This window comes from Silene latifolia, chromosome 11 (genome assembly GCF_048544455.1).
Source record: "Silene latifolia isolate original U9 population chromosome 11, ASM4854445v1, whole genome shotgun sequence".
Classification (NCBI taxonomy): Eukaryota; Viridiplantae; Streptophyta; class Magnoliopsida; order Caryophyllales; family Caryophyllaceae; genus Silene; species Silene latifolia.
In genome coordinates this window covers 160,568,191-160,577,820 of record NC_133536.1, presented here as the reverse complement: position 1 = coordinate 160,577,820, position 9,630 = coordinate 160,568,191, and the positions used below count along the sequence as shown (strand labels likewise).

Sequence of the window (9,630 nt, the reverse complement as noted above, 5' to 3'; positions counted from 1 at the left end):
GATCAATAGTTTTTGAGTTTCATTTGGGAGTTTGCTTTTGTTGTTTGTTCCCCCCCCCAATTTCTTGTGGCATTTGACATTTGAGAACACTTTCTTTTTGCCATTTCTTTTGATGTTTGGCATTTCAATACTTGACAATTTTTCAACTTTTTGCATTTCTTTTTGAACATTTTCAAAGTCACCCCAATTAGTAACGAGGGTGCCTTATTTTTGAAGCATAGGAGTTTTCATTTTTGTTACTCCTATTTTCTTTTTGATGCAATTGCAAACTTTTTCTTTTCTTTCTTTTCATTTCTTGAACTCAAATTTGAACAATTTCTTTTTGTGCCCATTCCCTTTGATGACAAAATGTATGGTAGAACATGGATGAATGATGTTTGCATGGTTTCAAGGGTCACCTTGGAATAAATGGTAGCCAAGGAGTTATCACACCACAATGTACTCTTGACTAGGCCTTAATCCATGGGTCAAAGGATACTAGCATGACACATCCTAGGGTGTTTTACAAGCATTCTAACAAGCAAAGTCTTAAGAAGAAAAAGCATCTACTAGGGCCTTATATACACTTGTCAAGCTTCCCAAATAGACGGTTTCACAAAATTTTCCTAAATGCAACTACATGCCATGATGCAACTAACATTTATACATTCTAATGCATATGCTTCTACAAACTAGTATGCCAAATAATTTAAATGCAATCCTAAATTCACATTGTTTTTACCGCATCAATCAAAATAAAGCCACATAGTCATTATCATAAAGAGGAAAAAGGAGATTGGAAAGATCATACCATGTGGTCTTCAATATCCTCATGTCTCGGATGTGGCGTAGTCAATCAATGTGAAAAAGGATGAACAAACACAATATATACAAACAATATATACAAGACTACACTACAAAGGAAATGAACGTGTTTTTGATTTCTTCAATTTTTCAATTTTTTTGGATTTTTCGAAATTTTTTATTTTTTTGGATTTTGAATAAAAGTCAAGTTAGAATTTCTCATCCCCACACAAGTATGGCCATTGTCCTCAATGGCCAATACGATAGAAAATTATGCAAGTATGATGCATGATTTCTAAACTAAATGTAAATTATACTAAGCTACACTACATGATGCATGTGTTTTTGTTATGGCGGAGAGCATAATTTATATTAGCTCCCGATGCATATGCATGGATTTCCCCAAACCAAAATAGACACTATTTCTAATGTCTTGAATTTTGGGGTAGTTCATGCACATGGAATGCAATGCATGAAACTACAAATTATCATTTTGGATTTTACAAGTGGGAACAATAAAAAGAACACCTTAATGAAGCCAAGGTGTTAGTCCTCCAAGTTGCTAGGACTACACAATCAAATGATCAAAATAGAATAAAGAAAACAAAAGAAGTAGACAAACCATAAGAGGGGTGAAAGAATGTAGGAGCCTCCAAGGTTTGCTAATCCTCCATCATATCATCATTATCATCATCTTCCTCCATAGATCTGGAATCATCTCCACTCCCACTTTCACTTCCTTGCTCTTCCTCACTTTCTTCTTGAGCTTCTTCTTCTTCAACATTCTCTTGAACCTCTTCTTCTTCACCTTCTTCATCAACACCCTCATCAACAATCTCCTCTCCACCCGGTCTTCCACCACTAGAGGTTCTAGGAAAGAAAACTTCCCTATACGCCCAACTAGGCAAAGGACATGATGGATCAAGAAGTCCTTGCTTAGCTAGATGTAGGAAGGGCGGATATTGGGCCTTGTAAGCATCCACTCTATCATTGTAAGCTTGCTTGTGCATTTTCCTCATGAGTAGAGTCATGTAATCATTTCCTACCTCGACATCCTTGGGTTTGAACTCGTGATACTCAAATGGGTAGGGTGGTGTGACAATGGAGGAGGAGGGCTCATCAATCTCGCCTCTTTGTTGTTGAATAATGTACTCGGTTTCCTCGGAGAGTGGAAGAAAGTAGTTCGGTCGGTGAACACTCAATCGGCCAATCTTTGAAGGTAAGGTGAAGGATCTAGCTTCATTGGTTAACCACCCATATTTGGTGTCAAGAGGCTCATGCTTGACCTACTTCAACTTGTGAATCATGGTGTCCATATCAATGAGATGACCTCCTTTAACCGCCACATAAGTGTTGTCTTTGTTGAAGTTTTGGTTAAAGTGCTTGGCCAAATGGGTAACTAGTCCTCCATTTACAATAAAAGCGGTGCCCTCTTTACCACAATCGACATTAAGCTATCGTTCAACCAAAAGTCTTAGAGCATTATATGGCTTAGTATATTCACTTCCTATGTTCAAAGCCGGCTCAAGAAGAACAAAATCGAGCTTGGTAAGATGATTAGTGCCATTTCTTGCTATCAAAGTATTCCCAATGACCTTATGCCACACTCTAATGCCCGGATGGTGGACTAATAGAGCACGACAATCATGAAAGCGCACAAATTTCTTTCCGGAAATTGCCTCCCAAAGAGGAGCGAGGTCATACTTTTCGGGGATCTTTTCGTAGTACGGGGTATCACTAAGGCCTAAAATTCCACTCGATTCACCAAAAGTGATGCGTCTATCAACATTTGCAAGACGAAACTCGATGTGGGTTCTAGTCCCACCCTTGTGACTTTCAAGGAACTCAAAAATTCCAAGGTGAGGGAGGGGTATGTCAATTCTTTCATGGTAAATAATTTACCCAATCCCATAGACTCAAAGAAGGCTTTGGTTTGTCCAAGAACACCCAACTTTGTCAAGGCATCTTCACAAATGAATTTTGTAGGCATAATGGTCTTCTTAGCAAAGAGAACAAATTTATCCCTATGAGAGTCGAAAGTGAAAATTACCTCCGGATAATTGGATAATTGCTCAATGACCGAAGTTATTGATGTTGTAGCTTCCATAGGGGGACCTTGTTGAACCTCCAACCTTGCCTCATGGACTACCAATGCCTTTGACAATTGTTTTGCTTGAAGAGTTTGTTGCCTTTTTGAAAGTGTCTTCTTTGGGGGTGCCTTGTTACCTCCTTTAGTTCTTGCCATTCTTGATTACACCAAAGAAAGATTGAAATCTTCAATATTTAGTTATGCCCAAATCGATTTAAGATGAAAGAATGTTGCTTTGTATCTTAAAAATCGACTCAGAGATTGAAGATTTTGGTGTTTGAATCAATTGTTGTTGTAAAAGGAGTGATTAATTTTTGTTGTGAGGAAGTTTGGATTTGATTTTGTTGAATTTGGTTGAGGAAATTTGGTTTTGTTGATGTAGAGGATGAGGGTTTTTGGGTTTTGGGTAGTGTTTGAATGTAGAAGAAATGAAAATGAATGAGGGAAAAAGGGTTTAAAAAGGCCCGTTATTTTTGAAACAGCAGCAGGGGACGAGCGGACCAAGGACTGGGACGCTCGGATTCTTCGCGTTTTGCCTCAGGAAATGACGCCATAAGAAGAGCGTCTTTCATAAAAGACGGGCGTATTCTTCAATGTGAGACGAGCGTCTTCCTGGACGGATGCTCGGATTCTGTTACAGGGTGATTCTTTAAATTTCAACAGCAGAAGGACGAGCGTCTTTCCTGTAAGACGAGCGTCCAGAACCAGACGAGCGGATTCCCATTTGAGACGCACGGATTCTTTGACAGACCATTTTTTTGAATTCTACAGCTCTGCAAAACGAGCAGATTGTATCTTTGGACGCTCGGATTCTTCAAGACGAGCGGATTCTCCTTTTGGACGCTCGGATTCCTTCTTGTCCGCACGGATTCAGGTCCATCCGTGGGTACTGCATAACCCATAACATTTTCATTCTTCAATTCTCGTGTTCTTTATTGTGGGGGCACTACAAAGGCATGAATAGCCTAGGCAATTGCCATCCCCACACTAAGTCAAAGCACTACACATCAATAAAATCATAAGTCCCTCCCTCACTTCTCTCAAAAATGATAAATATCTTGATCAAGGCACAAAAATATAAATCCAAAAATGACAAAAATGCAATGTAAAAACTGAAATGCAAGTTAGGGAATTAGAATATTTATAAATGGTGGTTTAGGGAGGACTCCACCAAACTCTCATCCAATGTGAGATGTCAAGGGGGCATGTTCAAGGTGTTGTTGATGTTACTCAACACCTTGAAGAAGTAGTCGAAAGCTTGTTCATTGTCATGATAAAGGTCCTCAATAGATTTTTGCACTTGTTGTTCTCCGTGATAGTCTTGGTTCATAGAATTACCAATGTAGGGATTGAATATCCCTTCGAACTCATCATCCCAAAGACCTCAAACTTCGTCTACTTGATCATTAAAAATTTCTTGAGTTGATAGAGACAACTCTCCTTCCTTCTCATTTTGGCCAATGAACCCATCCTCTTCACTTGTCGTGGGTGATCTTTTCAAGCTCTCTTTGTTGCTATTTCCTTGCTCTTTGAATGGAGCATCATCAACTTTCTTTTCCATTGGAATTCCGACTTCTTCCTATCATCCTTCCGGCTATAGTGATCAACCATAAAGCATGGTTCATGCAAACGGGGAGCTCTCATGGTTTTGTCAAGATTGAAAGTAATGGTCTCATCTCCCACTTCTAGAGTAAGCTCTCCGTGTTTCACATCTATCACCGCACCCGCGGTGTGCAAGAAAGGTCTACCTAGGATGATTGGAATGTTGGAGTCTTCTTCCATGTCAACAATGACAAAGTCCACCGGGATGAAGAATTTGCCGATTCTCACGGGAACATCTTCCCATATCCCTAACGGTGTCTTCGTCGATCTATCGGCCATTTGGAGTGTGATGTTGGTATATTTAAGCTCTCCCATCCCTAACCTTTTACTAACCGAATACGGCATAACACTCACGCTTGCTCCTAGATCACACAAAGCCTTGTTGATCGTGGTGTCGCCAATGGTACACGGTATTGAGAAGCTTCCCGGATCTTTTAGTTTCAGAGGTGAACTCCCTTGAAGGATTGCACTACTCACCTTAGTGAAGGCGATAGTTTCAAGCTTCCGGATCGACTTCTTTTTCGTAAGGATGTCCTTCATGTACTTTGCATAGGCCGGCACGTGATTGATTAATTCCGTAAAAGGAATCGAGACTTCCAAATTCTTCACAATTTCCATGAATTTTCCAAGTTGGTCATCAAACTTAGGCTTAGCTTGACGACTTGGGAATGGAAGTCTAATCACAATGGGCTCCTTCTCCTTGGCCTTTTCTTCACTTTTCTTTGAAACTTCTTCTTTTGTTGGTTCATCTTTCTTGGAGCTTTGCACAACTTCTTCTTTGTCACTAGCCTCCACAACTTCATCCTCAACTTGCTTCTTTGGTCCCTCATATCTCGTACCACTCCTCAAGTGGATGGCACTAACCGTTTCATGTCTTGGGGGATTACCTTGAGGTGGTAATTGCCCCTTTTGTCTTTGAGAGTTTGAAGTTTCTAGTTGGGTCATTTGAGTTTCCAACATTTTTGTGTGGGCTAGGATGTTGTTGATGGTGATGTCCTTTGCTTGGCTATCTTTTTGCATTTGAGTGAAAAATTCTTGTTGATTCTTTTGCATTTGGAGGACCGCTTTTTGAACATCAAAACATTGGTCATTTTGTTGATTGTATGGAGTTTGATTTTGGTAACCTTGGTTTTGGTTGAAAAAGGGTCTTTGATTTTTGTTTCTCATGGGAGGTGGGGTGTATGTTTGTAGAGGGTTTTGAACATTTTGGCTTTTGTATGAGAGATTTGGGTGGAATTTGGTGTTTTCATTGTAATAGTTGGAATAAGGGGTACCACTCTTGTATGCTTGAAAAGCACTCACTTGTTCATTTGTTCCCCTACATTCACTTTGGTCATGTCCTAAAGTTCCACAATTCTCACATATCCCACTTGGGATTGATGAAGATGCTACCATGGCATTAACATGATGCTTTGGTGATTTAGAGGCATCTTCAAGTTTAGGCATGGCCTTCTCAAACTTTAAGTTAATGGTATCAATATGAGCACTAAGTTGAGCACCCAATTGAGTAATAGAGTCCACTTCATGCTTTCCTCCTCTAGTAACCTTGCGAGGTCTACTATATTGTGAACTATGGACCGCTATTTCCTCAATCTTGTTCCAAGTTTGATTATCGTCAACTTCGGTGAACATACCATTTGATCCCATGTTGAGAATGTTTCTTGAGTCTTCATAAAGACCATTCCAAAATTGTTGTACCAAGAACCACTCGCTAAGTCCATGATGAGGACATGAGCGACAAATTCCTTTGAATCGCTCCCAAGCTTCATACAAAGATTATTCATCCCTTTGCTTAAAACCCATAATTTGAGCTCTTAGCATGTTAGTCTTTTCCGGAGGGTATAATTTTTTGTAGAAAGCTAGAGCCAACTTCTTCCAAGAGTCAATTCCAAGAGTAGCTTTATCAAGGCTTTTCAATCATTGTTTTGCGATGCCAATTAGAGAAAAAGGAAATAAGACCCATTGAATTTGGTCTTGGGTCACACCGGTTTGTGAAATAGCATCATAATAGTCACAAAAAGTCTCCATGTGACAATGAGGGTCTTCACTAGGCATCCTCCCAAATTGGCTTCTTTCGACTAATTGGATAAATGCGGATTTAGCAATGAAATTTCCGGTTAAGTGTTGTGGTGGGGGAGTACCATTGGGTAGGTTCTCCTCGGTTGGTACGGAATGTGATGAAAATTTAGGCATTGTGGATTGATTTTGTGATTGATTTGATGTTGGGTTCTCCTCCCCTTCTCTTGCAAAAGGGTTGACGAACTCAATAGTGTTTGTTTGAATATCTACAACCTCACCAATACCTCTCAAAGTACCTTTAGCAAGTCTTCTATTGGTTGTCAAAGTCCTTTCAATCTCGTGATCAATGGGTAACAAGTTACCTTGTGATCTTCTAGACATGCAAAATATCAAACAACTCGAAAAAAAATTAGAACAAACCTTGAGGAGTTTTACTTCCCCAAGGCAAAGAAAGACACAACTAAGAACAATCTAAGAAAATCAAATCAAGTTAACACCGTCCCCGGCAACGACGCCATTTTTGGTCGTGGCGCTCACTTTGGAGCTTAATTTTCGGTTACTTGTCGTAGGAGCACCTAGACCAAAACAATATTTATAACTTCACAAACAACTCTACTATTAGTAAAGAGGCAAGTAAAGGTCGGATCCCAAGGGACGGGTATTGATGTAGGATTTTCGATTGCAAGTAGCGGTGTCTAGGGGTGTCACAATTTGGGCTGAGATGAGAAGATCACTAAACTAAATAGCAATAAAAGTAAACAAGCAAGATGATTAAAATGAGATGTAAACAATTGATTAAAAGCACTAGGGTGTCATGGGGTCATAGGGGATTCATGGGAATTAATCATACAAACATATTCTCAAATTATAAGCAAGCAATTATTGTTGTGATGGATTGAGTTGGTTTATATCTTACAATCCTAGGAAGGTTTGGGTCCCGGAGGCGAATCGATTAGATTGTACAACACCTACAAGTCGACTTAATCCTCCCTACTCAACTATATGCATGGTCTAATGAGACTCGAGTTGGTTTACGTCTTACAAGTCTCATTGAAAAGGTAAGTGATGGGTAAAAAAGGCAAGGATTCATAGGCTCGCATTTCATCAAACATAACATGTGCATAAGTTGACATCACAAAAAGCAAGCAAATAAATTATGAAAACATATTAAATTAAGCATGAATCATTCCCCATGTTGGTTTCCCCTAATTACCCATTAACCCTAGTTAAGGAAACTACTCACTCATTATCAAGTTTAACATGTTAACAAGGTTGTCAATCATATTAACAAAGCAAAACATGATGAATAAATGAAGATGATTAACAATAATTAAAAAGGGATTAAGAGAATTATACCTACTAATGATTCCAAAATAAAGCAAAGAATAATAGAAGTACTTGATAAATGATTGAAAGGTTGTCAATCTCCCAATAATAACCCAAATAATCTTCAATTACCCAAAATAAAAGATGAACAAAAGAGAATTAAGGAAATGAGATTTGTATTAATATTTGATTAAAAGTTGATTACAAGATTAAAGAGAGATTAGAATGATATAAACTACACTAAAGATTGATAAGAAGAACATGATTATCTAATTAGACTAATAGGGTATTTATAGTGGGGATTAGGTACATAAATTAGGGTGTACTAAGGGCTTAAATGACGATTAAGTCCTTGAGGAATCGCTCCTCTCAAAGGAGATGCCGGTCTCCTTTTTGCCGGTCTTTCATAAATATGCGCATCTTTCATGGAGGGAAGAAGAGGACGTATGGGCCTGTAAGAGAATCCGAGCGTCCAAGGGGTCGGGACGGGCGGATTCTGGAGTGGCTGGACGGGCGTCTTCATGGTTGTACAGGCGGATTGGTGCGTGGTTGGACGGGCGTCCCTATGGCAAAGACGCTCGGATTCCTGAAGTGTTGGACGGGTGTCTTCATGGCTGGACGAGCGGATCTCGTCACAGCTTTCCTTTTCTTCTTTTCTTCCTCTCTTCTTCCAATAATCCTCCGGGATTTAGTCGGGGATGCAAGGATTTCTTCATCATTGCCCATCTACTATAATATGTACAAAGGCCTTCTAATCTTGTCTTCTCTTTGATGCTTGGTCATTAGATTCGATCAATTTAGCTCTATTTTGCCATGAAAATGCAAGGTTTGCACTCCTCTCCTACCAAGGAAACAAAACCTCAAAGAATATGCAAAACAAAGGACTAAAGATAGTAAATGACCAAATATGCACTAAAAAGCATAGGAACGAGGCTAATTTGGGGACTAAATATGCTCAAATAATGGTCACATCACTTTGGCTTTGGGTGAACGGATGTTGGCTACGGCCTTTGATTTTGGCTTATCGCTTTGACTTTGGGTGAATGGATGTTAGCTTGGGCCTTTGATTTTGGCCTTTCGCTTTGACTTTGGGTGAATGGAGATGGAGAGCATCATTATAGCGCTTTGTAGGCTATCTTCATCAATTGCTTGAATTTTCTCATCGTCAGGAGAGATGAGGTGAGAGCGGTTTAGGGAAGATTCCTCGTTGTGTTCAACAGGGATTTCAGGATGGTTGTTTTTGTTGTTTGTTGAGGGAGGTAATGGTAAATCGCCCTTTTCGATCATATCAAGGATGGCGCCTTTTAGAGGGAGACACATTTCAGTGTCATGTCCGCGACCTTGGTGATATTGACAAAACAGTTTTCCGTCCCATCTACGTCCGCGCTTGTTTGGTAGAGGGTCTGGAGTTGGACCAATTGGTTTGAGTTTTCCTTGTGAGATTAGCCTTTCCAAGGCTGTGGCATAAGGCATACTCAAATCAGGGAAGGACCTATGAGGTCGTCTGGTTTTTGTTTTGTCGATGGCAAGTAGCCGACTTTCAAGGAGCTTAACCCTTTGCTTAATATCAGAAGAGGTAAAATTCCCGGTTATCATTTTGTCCTCAACATGGGAGAGACGAGTGCTCAAGTTTTCCACGGTAGCTAGGAGTCGAAGGACCATGTTGTTGGTTTCGCCATAAGTCATGGCAGATGAAGGTTTATCAGCTTCTTGAGTTCCTAGTTGACGATTGATGGCACCCAAGGGATTCCTATCGACATAACGATATGCGTTATAATTTGTCTTGGCAAGGTTTTGCACAAACAAATGCA

General features: G+C 39.8%; 1 non-coding gene across 1 annotated transcript; it reads left to right on the top strand.

Annotated features, from left to right (window-relative positions):
• The first annotated feature begins 6,188 nt into the window (after positions 1-6,188).
• On the top strand, positions 6,189-6,295 carry LOC141615565 (small nucleolar RNA R71). Its single transcript, XR_012529981.1, has one exon. It is a non-coding gene; the product is annotated as a small nucleolar RNA R71 (small nucleolar RNA).
• The last annotated feature ends 3,335 nt before the right edge of the window (positions 6,296-9,630 follow it).